Raw genomic sequence first — 16,145 nt, 5'->3', positions numbered from 1 at the left:
AGAGTATTAAGTTCATAAGAACAGAGTAACGCAATAGGCAAGATGACATGATGTAGATGGATAAACCGAAGCAATATGATATAAACCCCGTCTTTTTATCCTCGATGGCAACAATACAATACGTGCCTTGCTGCCCCTGCTGCCACTGAGAAAGGACACTTCAATATTGAACCCAAAGCTAAGCACTTCTTCCATTGCAAGAAAGATCAATCTAGTAGGCCAAACTAAACTGATAATTCGAGGAGACTTGCAAATATATAAAATCATGCATATAAGAATTCAGAGAAGAACCAAATAATATTCATAGATAATCATATTCATAAACCCACAATTCATCGAATCTCGGCAAACACACCGCAAAAGAGTATTACATCGAATAGATCTCCAAGAACATCGAGGAGAACTTTGTATTGAAGATCAAAGAGAGAGAAGAAGCCATATAGCTAATAACTATGGACCCGAAGGTCTGTGGCAAACTACTCACACATCATCAAAGAGGCTATGGTGTTGATGTAGAAGCCCACCGTGATCGATTCCCCCTCCGGCAGATCGCCAGAAAAGGCCCCCATATGGGATCTCACGGGTACAGAAGGTTGCGGCGGTGGAAAAGTGGTTCTGTGGCTCCCCTGGATGATTTTAGGGTACATTGGTATATATAGGCAAAAGAAGTATGTCGGTGGAGCTCCGTGGGGCCCATGAGGGTGGGGGCGCGCCTACCCCCCTGGGCGCGCCCCCTGCCTCATGGAAGCTTCACGGACTTCCAAACTTGTACTCCAAGTCTCCTGGGTTGCGTTTGTTCCAAGATAGATCCTCGTGAAGGTTTTGTTCCGTTTGATATTCCTTTGCTGCGAAACACTGAAATAGAAAAAAACAACTTGCACTGGGCCTTCGGCTAATAGGTTAGTCCCAAAAATAATATAAAAGTGCATATTAAATCCCATCAAGCATCCAAAACAAATAATATAATAGCATGGAACAATCAAAAATTAGAGATACGTTGGAGACGTATCAAGCATCCCCAAGCTTAATTCCTGCTCGTCCTCGAGTAGGTAAATGATAAAAACAGAATTTTTGATGTGGAATGCTTCCTAACATGATTTTCAATGTAATTTTCTTTATTGTGGCATGAATATCCAGATCCGAAAGATTCAAGACAAAAGTTGAATATTGATATAAAAACAATAATACTACAAACATATTAACCAAGCAATTTTGTCTTCTCAAAATAACATGGCCAAAGAAAGCTATCCCTACAAAATCATATAGTCTGGCTATTCTCTATCTTCATCACACAAAAATATTTAAATCATGCACAAACCCGATTACAAGCCAAGCAATTGTTTCATACTTTTGATGTTCTCAAACTTTTTCAATCTTCACGCAATACATGAGCGTGAGCCATGTATATAGCACTATAGGTGGAATAGAATGGTGGTTGTGGAGAAGACAAAAATGGAGAAGATAGTCTCACACCAACTAGGCGTATCAATGGGCTATGGAGATGCCCATCAATAGATATCAATGTGAGTGAGTAGGGATTGCCATGCAACGGATGCACTAGAGCTATAAATGTATGAAAGCTCAACAAAATAAACTAAGTGGGTGTGCATCCAGCTTGCTTGCTCACGAAGACCTAGGGAATTTTCAGGAAGCCCATCATTGGAATATACAAGCCAAGTTCTATAATGAAAAATTCCCACTAGTATATGAAAGCGACAACATAAGAGACTCTCTATCATGAAGATCATGGTGCTACTTTGAAGAACAAGTGTGAAAAAAGGATAGTAGCATTGCCCCATCTCTCTTTTTCTCTCATTTTTATTTGGGCCTTTTTTATGGCCTCTTTTTTTCTTTTTTCTATAATTTTCGTCCGGAGTCTCATCCCGACTTGTGGGGGAATAATAGTCTCCATCATCCTTTCCTGACCGGGACAATGCTCTAATAATGATGATCATCACACTTTTATTTACTTACAACTCAAGAATTACAACTCGATACATAGAACAAAATATGACTCTATGTGAAAGCCTCCGGCGGTGTACCGTGATGTGCAATGAATCAAGAGTGGCATGTATGAAAAATTATGAACGGTGGCTTTGCCACAAATACGATGTCAACTACATGATCATGCAAAGCAATATGACAATGATGGAGCGTGTCATAATAAACGAAACGGTGGAAAATTGCATGGCAATATATCTCGGAATGGCTATGGAAATTCCATAATAGGTAGGTATGGTGGCTGTTTTGAGGAAGGTAAATGGTGGGTTTATGGTACCGGCGAAAGTTGCACGGTACTAGAGAGGCTAGTAATGGTGAAAGGGTGAGAGTGTGTATAATCCATGGACTCAACATTAATCATAAAGAACTCACATACTTATTGCAAAAAACTATTAGTTATCAAAATGAAGTATTACGCGCATGCTCCTAGGGGGATAGATTGGTAGGAAAAGACCATTGCTCATCCCTGACCGCCACTCATAAGGAAGACAATCAAAAAATAAATCATGCTCCGACTTCATCACATAACGGTTCACCATACGTGCATGCTACGAGAATCACAAACTTTAACACAAGCATATCTCAAATTCACAACTAATCAACTAGCATGACTCTAATATCACCATATTCATATCTCAAAACAATCATAAAGAATCAAACTTCTCATAGTATTCAATGCACTTTATATGAAAGTTTTTTATACCCATCTTGGATGCCTATCATATTAGGACTAATTTTATAGACAAAGCAAATTACCATGCTATTCTAAAAGACTCTCAAAATAATATAAGTGAAGCATGAGATATCAATAATTTCTATAAAATAAAACCACTACCGTGCTCTAAAAAGATATAAGTGAAGCACTAGAGCAAAATTATCTAGCTCAAAAGATATAAGTGAAGCACATAGAGTATTCTAATAAATTCCGATTCATGTGTGTCTCTCCCAAAAGGTGTATACAGCAAGGATGATTGTGGTAAACTAAAAAGCAAAGAATCAAATCATACAAGACGCTCCAAGCAAAACACATATCATGTGGTGAATAAAAATATAGCCTCAAGTAAAGTTACCGATAGACGAAGATGAAAGAGGGGATGTCTTCCGGGGCATCCCCAAGCTTAGGCTTTTGGTTGTCCTTGAATTTTACCTTGGGGTGCCTTGGGCATCCCCAAGCTTAGGCTTTTGTTTGTTCTTGAATTTTACCTTGGGGTGCCTTGGGCATCCCCAAGCTTAGACTCTTGCCACTCCTTGTTCCAAAATCTGTCAAATCTTACCCAAAAACTTGAAAACTTCACAACACAAAACTCAACAAAAAATCTCATGAGCTCCGTTAGTATAAGAAAACAAACCACCACTTTAAAGTATTGTAATGAACTCATTCTTTATTTATATTGGTGTTAAACCTACTGTATTCCAACTTATCTATGGTTCATAGCCCCTGATACTAGCCATAGATGCATCAAAATAAGCAAACAACACGCGAAAAACATAATCTGTCAAAAACAGAACAGTCTGTAGCAATCTGTAGGTTTTGAATACTTCTGTAACTCCAAAAAAATTTAAAAATTAAGACGACCTAAATAATTTGTATATTGATATACTGAAGTTGGTATTGGTATTTTATTGCTCTCTGGTAAATAATGAAAATTATTTTCGTGAGCGCATACTTTCTGTTTTTATCAGCAAGATCAAACAACAATCACCCAAGAAGATCCTAAAGGCTTTACTTGGCACAAAAACTAATTAAAACATAAAAAGCACAATCATAACAGAGGCTAGATAAATTATTTATTACTAAACAGGAACAAAAAGTAAAGAACAAAAATAAAATTGGGTTGCCTCCCAACAAGCGCTATCGTTTAACTCCCCTAGCTAGTCATTGACAATTTCGATGATGCTCACATGAAAGACAAGAATTGAAGCACAAGGAGAGCATCATATAGCATGTGAAAACAAATCTAAGTCTAGCATAATTACTATGCATAGGCATCTTATAGGCAAACAAATTATCATAGCAAGCCAAAACTAGCATATGCAAGGAAGAGGAAAGAAACAATAGCAATCTCAACATAACGAGAGGTAATTTAGAAACATGAAAATTTCTACAATAATATTTTCCTCTCTCATAATAATTACATGTGGGATCATAAGAAAATTCAACAAAATAGCTATCACATAAAATATTTTCAACATGATCCACATGCATGCAAAGTTGACACTCTCCAAAATAGTGGGATTAACATTAACTAAAGTCATGACCTCTCCAAACCCACTTTTATCAAAATAAGATTGAACATTCTCCAAATACATGGGATCTAAAGTTGACACTCTTCCAAACCCACTTTCAATATTGCAAACATTATTATCAATCTTATATTCATCATGGGGCTTAAATAAATTTTCAAGATCATAAGAAGAATCACCCCAATCATGATCATTGCAACAAGTAGTGGACATAGCAAAATTAGCATCCCCAAGCTTAGGGTTTTGCATATTATTAGCACAATTGACATTCGTAGAATTTATAATAACATCATTGCAATCATGCTTTTTATTCAAAGATCTATCGTGAATCACTTCATAAAGTACTTCATCACAATTTTCAGATTCACAAATTTCAAGCAAAACTTCATAAAGATAATCTAGTGCACAAAACTCACTAGCAATTGGTTCATCATAATTGGATCTCTTAAAAATATTGGCAAGACGATGAGGATCCATAATAATAGATATTTAGCAAGCGAAGATGCAAGCTAATAGAAGGCACATGGTAACACGAGCAAACAGAAGGACGAACAGAAGAGGAGCGAATAAAACGGAAAAGGTGTAGTGGGGGAGAGGAAAACGAGAGGCAAATGGAAAATAATGTAATGCGAGGGATAAGAGTTTGTGATAGGTACTTGGTATGTCTTGACTTGAGCGTAGATCTCCCCGGCAACGGTGCCAGAAATCCTTCTTGCTACCTCTTGAGCATGCGTTGGTTTTCCCTTGAAGAGGAAAGGATGATGCAGCAAACTAGCATAAGTATTTCCCTCAGTTTTTGAGAACCAAGGTATCAATCCAGTTGGAGATTACACGCAAGTCGCCTAGTACCTACACAAGCAATCAAGAACCTTGCAACCAACACGAAAAATGGGTTGTCAATCCCTTCACGACCACTTGCAAAAGTGAGATCTGATAAAGATAATAAGATAAATATTTTTGGTATTTTTGTTGTATAGATTGGAAAATAAAGATTGCAAAATAAAATAAATAGTAAATTAGAATTATAGATCGGAAACTTATATGATGTAAAGTAGACCCGGGGGCCATAGGTTTCACTAGTGGCTTCTCTCATGATAGCATATATTACGGTGGGTGAACAAATTACCGCCGAGCAATTGATAGAAAAGCGCATAGTTATGATGATATCTAAGGCAATGATCATGAATATAGGAATCACGTCCGTGTCAAGTAGACCAAAACGATTCTGCATCTACTACTATTACTCCACACATCGACCGCTATCCAGCATGCATCTAGAGTATTAAGTTCATAAGAACAGAGTAACGCATTAGGCAGGATGACATGATGTAGAGGGATAAAATCAAGCAATATGATATAAACTCCATCTTTTTATCCTCGATGGCAGCAATACAATACGTGCCTTGCTGCCCCTGCTGTCACTGGGAAAGGACGCCGCGAGATTGAACCCAAAGCTAAGCACTTCTCCCATTGCAAGAAAGATCAATCTAGTAGTCCAAACTAAACTGATAATTCGAAGAGACTTGCAAAGATATCAAATCATGCATATTAGAATTCAGAGAAGAACCAAATAACATTCATAGATAATCAAATTCATAAACCCACAATTCAACGGATCTCGGCAAACACACCGCAAAAGAGTATTACATCGAATCTCGGCAAACACACCACAATCCAAGAACATCGAGGAGAACTTTGTATTGAAGATCAAAGACAGAGAGAAGAAGCCATCTAGCTAATAACTATGGACCCGAAGGTCTGTGGTAAACTACTCACACATTATCAGAGAGGCTATGGTGTTGATGTAGAAGCCCACCGTGATCGATTCCCCTTCTGATAGATCGCCGAAAAAGGCCCCGAGATGGGATCTCACGGGTACAGAAGGTTGCGGCAGTGGAGAAGTGGTTTCGTAGCTCCCCTGGATGTTTTTAGGGTACATGGGTATATATAGGCGAAAGAAGTACGTCGGTGGAGCTCCATGGGGCCCACGAGGGTGGGGGGCGCGCCCCTTGCCTCGTGGAAGATTCACGGACTTCCAAACTTGTATCCAAGTCTCCTGGGTTGCGTTTGTTCCAAGAAAGATCCTTGCGAAGGTTTCGTTCCGTTTGGATTCTGTTTGATATTCCATTTCTGTGAAACACTGAAATAGTGGGCCTTCGGTTAATAGGTTAGTCCCAAAAATAATATAAAAGTGCATATTAAAGCCCACTAAACATCCAAAACAGATAATATAATAGCATGGAACAATAAAAAATTATAGATACGTTGGAGACGTATCAATGATGCACTTTGGGCTTATAGAACAACATATAAAAATCCTGTGGGTATGTCTCCTTATAAAATGGTTTATAGAAAAGCTTGTCATTTGCCTCTTGAGTTAGAACATAAAGCATATTGGGCAATCAAAGAGCTCAATTATGATTTCAAACTTGCTGGTGAAAAGAGGTTATTTGATATTAGCTCTTTAGATGAATGGAGAACCCAAGCTTATGAAAATGCTAAGTTGTTTAAAGAAAAAGTCAAAAGATGGCATGATAAAAGAATCCAAAAACGTGAGTTTAAAGTAGGAGAATATGTTCTTTTGTACAACTCTCGTTTTAGATTCTTTGCAGGAAAACTCCTGTCAAAATGGGAAGGGCCCTATGTTATCGAGGAGGTTTATCGGTCTGGAGCCATCAAAATAAATAATACCGAAGGTACTAATCCGAAGGTTGTTAATGGGCAACGTATAAAACATTATATCTCAGGTACTCCCATTAATGTTGAAAATAATATTATCCAAACTTTGACACTGGAAGAACACATAAAAGAGTCCTTCCGGAACACTCCAGAATCGTGAAAATAAGGAGGTACGTGATACGATAAGTAAACGAACTCTGAAAAATCCGCAAAAATATTTTTTGTCAGTTTTGGAATATTTAGAAAAATAGAAAAATAAGAAACTTCCAAGAAGCGTACCCTGGTGGGCACAAGACACCCGGCTTGCCAGGCGCGCCCAGGTGGGTTGTGCCCACCTGGGGGTACCTTTCGGACTTCGTTTTTCTACAGTTTGCTTGTTTCCCGAGATAAAAAAATCTTTATATACCCCCCGAGCCTATTAACCATCGTATCATAGAGAAATCTTCTGTTTTCTATTCCTTGTTGTTCTCCTGAGAGATCTGAAAATATGTCATCCCAAGACTCCGAGGGTGATAGCTATGCTGCTGATTTCATCACAAACCCCAAGTCCTATGGGGATGTGGAGCACTATGGCTGGACCACGAAGGAAGAGGAAGACTATTATCCTAGGGAGAAGCATGATACGAGCTCAGATGAGGACGAACCTCTGCTACCTCAACCTGGGGACATGCATGTGGAATTCAAGAAGTCAAGCCTCCCCAATAAAGCAAAGAGGCCTAAGGTTCAGTTTATACCTTTTCTCCTTTTCCAAGAATGCAAGCAGGACTTATGTAAGAGAGTATTGGAGCTCGAGCAGGAGGTCGGTGAATTGAAGGAGGAAAATTCCATCCTCAAGTGTAAGCTAAGGAAGAAGGGAAAACCCTCTACATCATCACCACCACCACCTTCTTCTTCATCACCAAAAGAGAATCAAGTATCGGGTATGGGCACTCCCCTTGGCTTCCGCCAAGCTTGGGGGAGGTGCCCTGGTATCGTATCATCCCCACTATCTTTTGCCTTTACTTATTTTATTTTGATCTTTTGCTTTAGATGAATAAAAGTTTAGTTCGATCCTTTCTTTTTGAGAGTTTGCTTAGTGACCTATCCTTGTAATCGCGTGCGAGATATATAATGAAGTTTAGTTTGCCTTTTTGCTTTCTTTACTTTCCTATTGCAATTAAAAGAAAGGAAATGAATAAAAGAAAGTAAATAAATGAAAATGATCATATGCTAATCTTATGGTAGGTGATGACACCACATAAGGAAAAGTATAAGTAGAAAATTTTGTTAGAGATTGACAAACATAGCATTAGTCAATGATGCTGAAGGAAATATGCCCTAGAGGCAATAACAAAGTTGTTATTTATATTTCCTTATATAGTGATAAATGTTAATTATTCATGCTAGAATTGTATTAACCAGAAACTTAGTACATGTGTGAATACATAGACAAACAGAGTGTCCCTAGTATGCCTCTACTTGACTAGCTCGTTAATCAAAGATGGTTAAGTTTCCTGGCCATAGACATGTGTTATCATTTGATGAATGGGATCACATCATTAGAGAATGATGTGATGGACAAGACCCATCCGTTAGCTTAGCATATGATCGTTTAGTTTTATTGCTATTGCTTTATTCATGACTTATACATGTTCCTCTGACTATGAGATTATGCAACTCCCGAATACCAGAGGAACACCTTGTGTGCTATCAAATGTCACAACATAACTGGGTGATTATAAAGATACTCTCCAGGTGTCTCCAATGGTGTTTTTTGTGTTGGCATAGATCAAGATTAGGATTTGTCACTCCGTGTATTGGAGAGGTATCTCTGGGCCCTCTCGGTAATGCACATCACTATGAGCCTTGCAAGCAATGTGACTAATAAGTTAGTTACGGGATGATGCATTACGGAATGAGTAAAGAGACTTGCCGTTAATGAGATTGAACTAGGTATGAAGATACCGATGATTGAATCTCGGGCAAGTAACATACCGATGACAAAGGGAATAACGTATGTTGTATGCGGTTTGACCGATAAAGATCTTCGTAGAATATGTAGGAGCCAATATGAGAATCTAGGTTCCGCTATTGGTTATTGACCAGAGATGTGTCTCGGTCATGTCTACATAGTTCTCGAACCCGTAGGGTCCGCACGCTTAACGTTCGATGATGATTTGTATTATGAGTTATGTTATTTGATGACCGAAGTTTTGAAGTCTCCGATGAGATCACAGACATGACGAGGAGTCTCGAAATGGTCGAGAGGTGAAGATTCATATATTGGAAGGTTGCATTTGGACATCAGAATGGTTCCGAGTGGTTGGTGCATTTTCCCGGAGTACCCGGAGGTTACCGGAACCCCCCGGGAGAAATATTGGGCCTATTGGGCCTTATTGGAGGAGAGGAGAAAGGCCACGTGAGAGGGCCCCCCCTTTCCCAAACCGAATTGTACTAGGGGAGGGGGCGACCCCCCTCTTTCCTTCTCCCTCTCTCTCTCCCTTCCCCTTTTCCCTCTCCGATGGAAGGAAGGAGGGGGGGGCGAATCCTACTTGGACTAGGAGTCCAAGTAGGACTCCCCCCATATGGAGCGCCCCCTAGGCTGGCCATCTCCTCCTCCCCCTTTTATATACGGAGGCGGGGGGCACCCCAAAGGCACAACAGACAATCTCTTAGCCGTGTGTGGTGCCCCCCTCCACAGTTTACCACCTCGATCATATCGTCGTAGTGCTTAGGCGAAGCCCTGCGACGGTAACTTCATCATCACCGTCACCACGCCGGTGTGCTGATAGAACTCTCCCTCGTCCTCAACTGGATCAAGAGCTCGAGGGACGTCATCGTGCTGAACGTGTGCTGAACACGGAGGTGTCGTACGTTCGGTGCTAGGATCGGTTGGATCATGAAGACGTTTGACTACATCAACCGCGTTACTAAATGCTTCCGGCTTCGGTCTACGAGGGTACGTAGACACACTCTCCCCTCTCGTTGCTATGCATCTCCTAGATAGATCTTGTGTGATCGTAGGAAAATTTCGAAATACTGCGTTCCCCAACAGTGGCATCCGAGCCAAGTTTATGCGTAGATGTTATATGCATGAGTAGAACACAAAGAGTTGTGGGCGATATAGTCATACTGCTTACCACCAACGTCTTACTTTGATTCGGTAGTATTGTTGGATGAAGTGGCCTGGACCGACATTACATGACCGCGTTCATGATACTGGCTCTACCGACGTGCTTCGCACACAGGTGTCTGGCGGGTGTATGTTTCTCCAACTTTAGTTGAATCGAGTTTGACTACGACGGTCCTTGTTGAAGGTTAAAACATCACACTTGACGAAAAATTGTTGTGGTTTGATGTGTAGGTAATAACGGTTCTTGCTAGAAGCCCGTAGCAGCCACATAAAACTTGCAACAACAAAGTAGAGGACGTCTAACTTGTTTTTGCAGGGCATGTTGTGATGTGATATGGTCAAGACGTGATGAGATATAAATTGTTGTATGAGATGATCATGTTTTATAAAAGTTATCGGCAACTGGCAGGAGCCTTATGGTTGTCGCTTTATTGAATGAAATGCAATCGCCATGTAATTGCTTTACTTTAACACTAAGCGGTAGCGATAGTCATGGAAGCAATAGTTGGCGAGACGACAACAATGCTACGATGGAGATCAAGGTGTCAAGCCGGTGACGGTGGAGATCATGACGCTGCTTTGGAGATGGAGATCAAAGGCACTGGATGATGATGGCCATATCATGTCACATATTTTGATTGCATGTGATGTTTATCCTTTATGCATCTTATTTTGCTTAGTACAGCAGCAGCATTATAAGATGATCCCTCGCTAAATTTCAAGGTACAAGTGTTCTCCTTGAGTATGCACCATTGCTACAGTTCATCATGCCTAGACACCACGTGATTATTGGGTGTGATAAGCTCTACATTCACATACAACGGGTGCAAGCCAGTTTTGCACATGCAGAATACTCGGGTTAAACTTGACGAGCCTAGCATATGCATATATGGCCTCGGAACACTGAGACCGAAAGGTCGAACGTGAATCATATAGTAGATATGATCAACATAGTGATGCTCACCATTCTAAACTACTCCATCTCACGTGATGATCGGACATGGATTAGTTGATATGGATCACGTGATCATTTAGATGACTAAACAGATGTCTATCAAATTGGGAGTTCTTAAGTAATATGATTAATTGAACTTTAATTTATCATGAACTTAGTACCTGATAGTATTTGCATGTCTATGTTGTTGTAGATCAATGGCCCATGCTACCGTTTCCTTGAATTTTAATGCATTCCTAGAGAAAGCTAAGTTGAAAGATGATGGTAGCAACTACACGGACTGGGTCCGTAACTTGAGGATTATCCTCATTGCTGCACAGAAGAATTACGTCCTAGAAGCACCGCTAGGTGCAAGACCCGCTATAGGAGCAACTCTGGATGTTATGAACGTCTGGCAGAGCAAAGCTGATGACTACTCGATAGTTCAGTGTGCCATGCTTTACGGCTTAGAATCGGGACTTGCAAGACGGTTTGAACGTCATGGAGCATATGAGATGTTCCAACAGTTGAAGTTAATATTTCAAGCAAATGCCCGAATTGAGAGATATGAAGTCTCCAATAAGTTCTATAGCTGCAAGATGGAGGAGAATAGTCCTGTTAGTGAACATATACTCAGAATGTCTGGGTACCACAACCACTTGACTCAACTGGGAGTTAATCTTCCTAATGATAGTGTCATTGATAGAGTTCTTCAATCACTACCACCAAGCTACAAAAGCTTCGTGATGAACTATAATATGCAAGGGATGGATAAGACAATTCCCGAGCTCTTCGCGATGCTAAAGGCTGCGGGGGTAGAAATCAAGAAGGAGCATCAAGTGTTGATGGTTAACAAGACCACTAGTTTCAAGAAAAAGGGCAAGGGGGAGAAGGGGAACTTCAAGAAGAACGGCAAGCAAGTTGCTGCTCAAGTGAAGAAGCCCAAGTCTGGACCTAAGCCTGAGACTGAGTGCTTCTACTGCAAAGGGACTGGTCACTGGAAGCGGAACTGCCCCAAGTATTTGGCGCATAAGAAGGATGACAAAGTGAAAGGTATATTTGATATACATGTTATTGATGTGTACCTTACTAATGCTCGTAGTAGCGCCTGGGTATTTGATACTAGTTCTGTTGCTCATATTTGCAACTTGAAACAGGGGCTACGGATTAAACGAAGATTGGCTAAGGACGAGGTGACGATGCGTGTGGGAAATGGTTCCAAAGTCGATGTGATCGCCGTCGGCATGCTACCTCTACATCTACCGTCAGGATTAGTTCTAGACCTAAATAATTGTTATTTGGTGCCACCGTTGAGCATGAACATTATATCTGGATCTTGTTTAATGCGAGACGGTTATTCATTTAAATTAGAGAATAATGGTTGTTCTATTTATACAAGCAATATCTTTTATGGTCATGCACCCTTGATGAGTGGTCTATTTTTGTTGAATCTCGATTGTAGTGATACACATATTCATAATATTGAAGCCAAAAGATGCAAAGTTAATAATGATAGTGCAACTTATTTGTGGCACTGCCGTTTAGGTCATATTGGTGTAAAGCGCATGAAGAAACTCCAGGCTGATAGGCTTTTTGAATCACTTGATTATGAATCACTTGATGCTTGCGAACCATGCCTCATGGGAAAGATGACTAAGACTCCATTCTCCAGAACAATGGAGCGAGCAACTGACTTATTGGAAATAATACATACTAATGTATGCGGTCCAATGAGTGTTGAGGCTTGCGGCGGGTATCGTTATTTTCTGACATTCAGAGATGATTTGAGTAGATATGGGTATATTTACTTAATGAAACATAAGTCTGGAACATTTGAAAAGTAAAAAAGAATTTCAGAGTGAAGTGGAAAATCATCGTAACAAGAAAATAAAGTTTCTACGATCTGATCGTGGAGGAGAATATTTGAGTTATGAGTTTGGTCTTCATTTGAAACAATGTGGAATAGTTTCGCAACTCACACCACCTGGAAAACCACAGCGTAATGCTGTGTCCAAACGTCGTAACCGTACTTCATTAGATATGGAGCAATCTATGATGTCTCTTACTGATTTACTGCTATCGTTTTGGGGTTACGCTTTAGAGACGGCTGCATTCACGTTAAATAGGGCACCATCTAAATCTGTTGAGACGACACCATATGAACTGTGGTTTGGCAAGAAACCTAAGTTGTCATTTCTTAAAGTTTGGGGTTGCGATGCTTATGTGAAAAGGCTTCAACCTGATAAGCTCGAACCCAAATGGCTTGAGGCCATGAAATATGAGATGGGATCCATGTATGAGCACAAAGTGTGGACTTTGGTTGACTTGCCCGATGATCGGCAAGCAATAGAGAGTAAATGGATCTTCAAGAAGAAGACTGACCCAAACGGTAATGTTACTGTCTACAAATCTCGACTTGTTGCGAAAGGTTTTCGACAAGTTCAAGGAGTTGACTACGATGAGACCTTCTCACCCGTAGCGATGCTTAAGTCTGTCCGAATCATGTTAGCAATTGTTGCATTTTATGATTATGAAATTTGGCAAATGGATGTCAAAACTGCATTCCTTAATGGATATCTTAAAGAAGAGTTGTATATGCTGCAACTAGAAGGTTTTGTCGATCCAAAAGGTGCTAACAAAGTGTGCAAGCTCCAGCGATCCATTTATGGACTAGTGCAAGCCTCTCGGAGTTGGAATATACGCTTTGATAGTGTGATCAAAGCATATGGTTTTATACAGACTTTTGGAGAAGCCTGTATTTACAAGAAAGTGAATGGGAGCTCTGTAGCATTTCAAATATTATATGTGGATGAGATATTGTTGATTGGAAATAATACAGAATTTCTGGATAGCATAAAAGGATACTTGAATAAGAATTTTTCAATGAGAGACCTCGGTGAAGCTGCTTATATATTGGGCATCAAGATCTATAGAGATAGATCAAGATGCTTAATTGGAGGGGGAGGAGAAGGTGGCCGGCCTAGGGGGGTGCGCCATAAGGGGTTGTCCTACTTGGACTCCTAGTCCAAGTAGGATTCGCCCCACCCTCTTTCCTTCTCCCTCTCTCTCCCTTCCCCTTTTACCTCTCCGGTGGAAGGAAGGAGGGGGGCGAATCCTACTTCGACTAGGAGTCCAAGTAGGACTCCCCCCTATGGCGCGCCCCCTAGGCCAGCCTCCTCCTCCTCCCCCTCCAATTAAGCGTCTTGATCTATCTCTATAGATCTTGATGCCCAATATATAAGCAGCTTCACCGAGGTCTTTCATTGAAAAATTCTTATTCACGTATCCTTTTATGCTATCCAGAAATTCTGTATTATTTCCAATCAACACTATGTCATCCACATATAATATTAGAAATGCTACAGAGCTCCCACTCACTTTCTTGTAAATACAGTCTTCTCCAAAAGTCTGTATAAAACCATATGCTTTGATCACACTATCAAAGCGTATATTCCAACTCCGAGAGGCTTGCACCAGTCCATAAATGGATCGCTGGAGCTTCCACACTTTGGTAGCACCTTTTGGATCGACAAAACCTTCTGGTTGCATCATATACAACTCTTCTTTAAGATATCCATTAAGGAATGCAGTTTTGACATCCATTTGCCAAATTTCATAATCATAAAATGCGGCCATTGCTAACATGATCCGGACTGACTTAAGCATTGCTACGGGTGAGAAGGTCTCATCGCAGTCAACTCCTTGAACTTGTCGAAAACCTTTTGCGACAAGTCAAGCTTTGTAGATGGTGACATTACCGTCTGCGTCTGTCTTCTTCTTAAAGATCCATTTTTTCTCAATGGCTTGCGATCATTGGGCAAGTCCACCAAAGTCCACACTTTGTTCTCACACATGGATCCTATCTCAGATTTCATGGCCTCAAGCCATCTATCAGAATCTGTACTCATCATAGCTTCTTCATGGTTCGTAGGTTCGCCATGGTCTAATAACATGACTTCCAGGACAGGATTACCGTACCACTCTGGTGCGAAACGTGCTTTGTTCGGCCTATGAGGTCCAGTAGTAACTTGATCTGAAGTTTCATGATCATCTCATTATATTCCTCTCTAGTTGGTGTAGGCATCACGGGAACGAATTTCTCTGATGTGCTACTTTCCAATTTGAGAGAAGGTACAATTACCTCATCAAGTTCTACTTTCCTCCAACTCACTTCTTTTGAGAGAAACTCCTTCTCTAGAAAGGACACATTCTTAGCAACAAAGGTATTGCATTTGGATCTATGGTAGAAGGTGTACCCAATTGTTTCCTTAGGGTATCCTATAAAGACACACTTCTTCGATTTAGGTTCGAGCTTATCAGGCTGAAGCCTTTTGACATAAGCGCCGCATCCCCAAACTTTAAGGAATGCTAGCTTAGGTTTCTTGCCAAACCACAGTTCATATGGTGTTGTCTCAACAGATTTAGACGGTGCCCTATTTAACGTGAATGTAGCTGTCTCTAATGCATAACCCCAAAAACGATAGTGGTAAATCGGTAAGAGACATCATAGAACACACCATATCTAATAATGTAGCGATCCGACCTCAAACGGTCAAATCTCTGTGCATAAGTGTCATCCCTGGATCAGTAATGCTGACACACACAGTACTCGAAGGATTTATAACAAAGTGCAATCACAAACTTATTACATCAAATAACTCATAAAAGAGTACATATTACAATAATATGGCTTAAGGCCATCTAAATATGATAACAGCGGAAGGCTTGGAAGATAAAGTGAGTCCATCAACTCCAACGGCATAGCTGAGTGCACGACAAAGACCTAGCGCACCTTACTCGTCGTCTAAAAAGTCTGCAACATAATACGTTGCAGCCCGAGAACGGGTCAGCACATGGAATATGCTGGCAAAATAACACCGTAGAGCAATGAACAGGTAAATGCTACAACTATATGCATATTTGGCTGGTGGAGGCTCTATGGTTAATATGTTTTTGCAAAAAGCCATTTTTTCCCTACAACAAAGGAATTTATTTTGTTTAACTATCATGGTAGTTGATAAACATTAAGAAGGTTCCTCCAACTCAATCCCAATTAAGCAGTATTAATAACCCAACAAATTAATTTAGAGTGTTGAGATCAACATGACAATTCAAGAACCAGATACTCAAGATGTCCATAACCGGGGACACGGCTAACCATGATTAGTTTGTACA

The sequence above is a fragment of the Triticum urartu genome, chromosome 6A (assembly GCF_056163025.1).
Source record: "Triticum urartu cultivar PI428250 chromosome 6A, HENAU_Tu73, whole genome shotgun sequence".
NCBI lineage: Eukaryota > Viridiplantae > Streptophyta > Magnoliopsida > Poales > Poaceae > Triticum > Triticum urartu.
The sequence above is the reverse complement of the archived record's forward strand: the minus strand, read 5'-3'. Positions refer to the sequence as shown.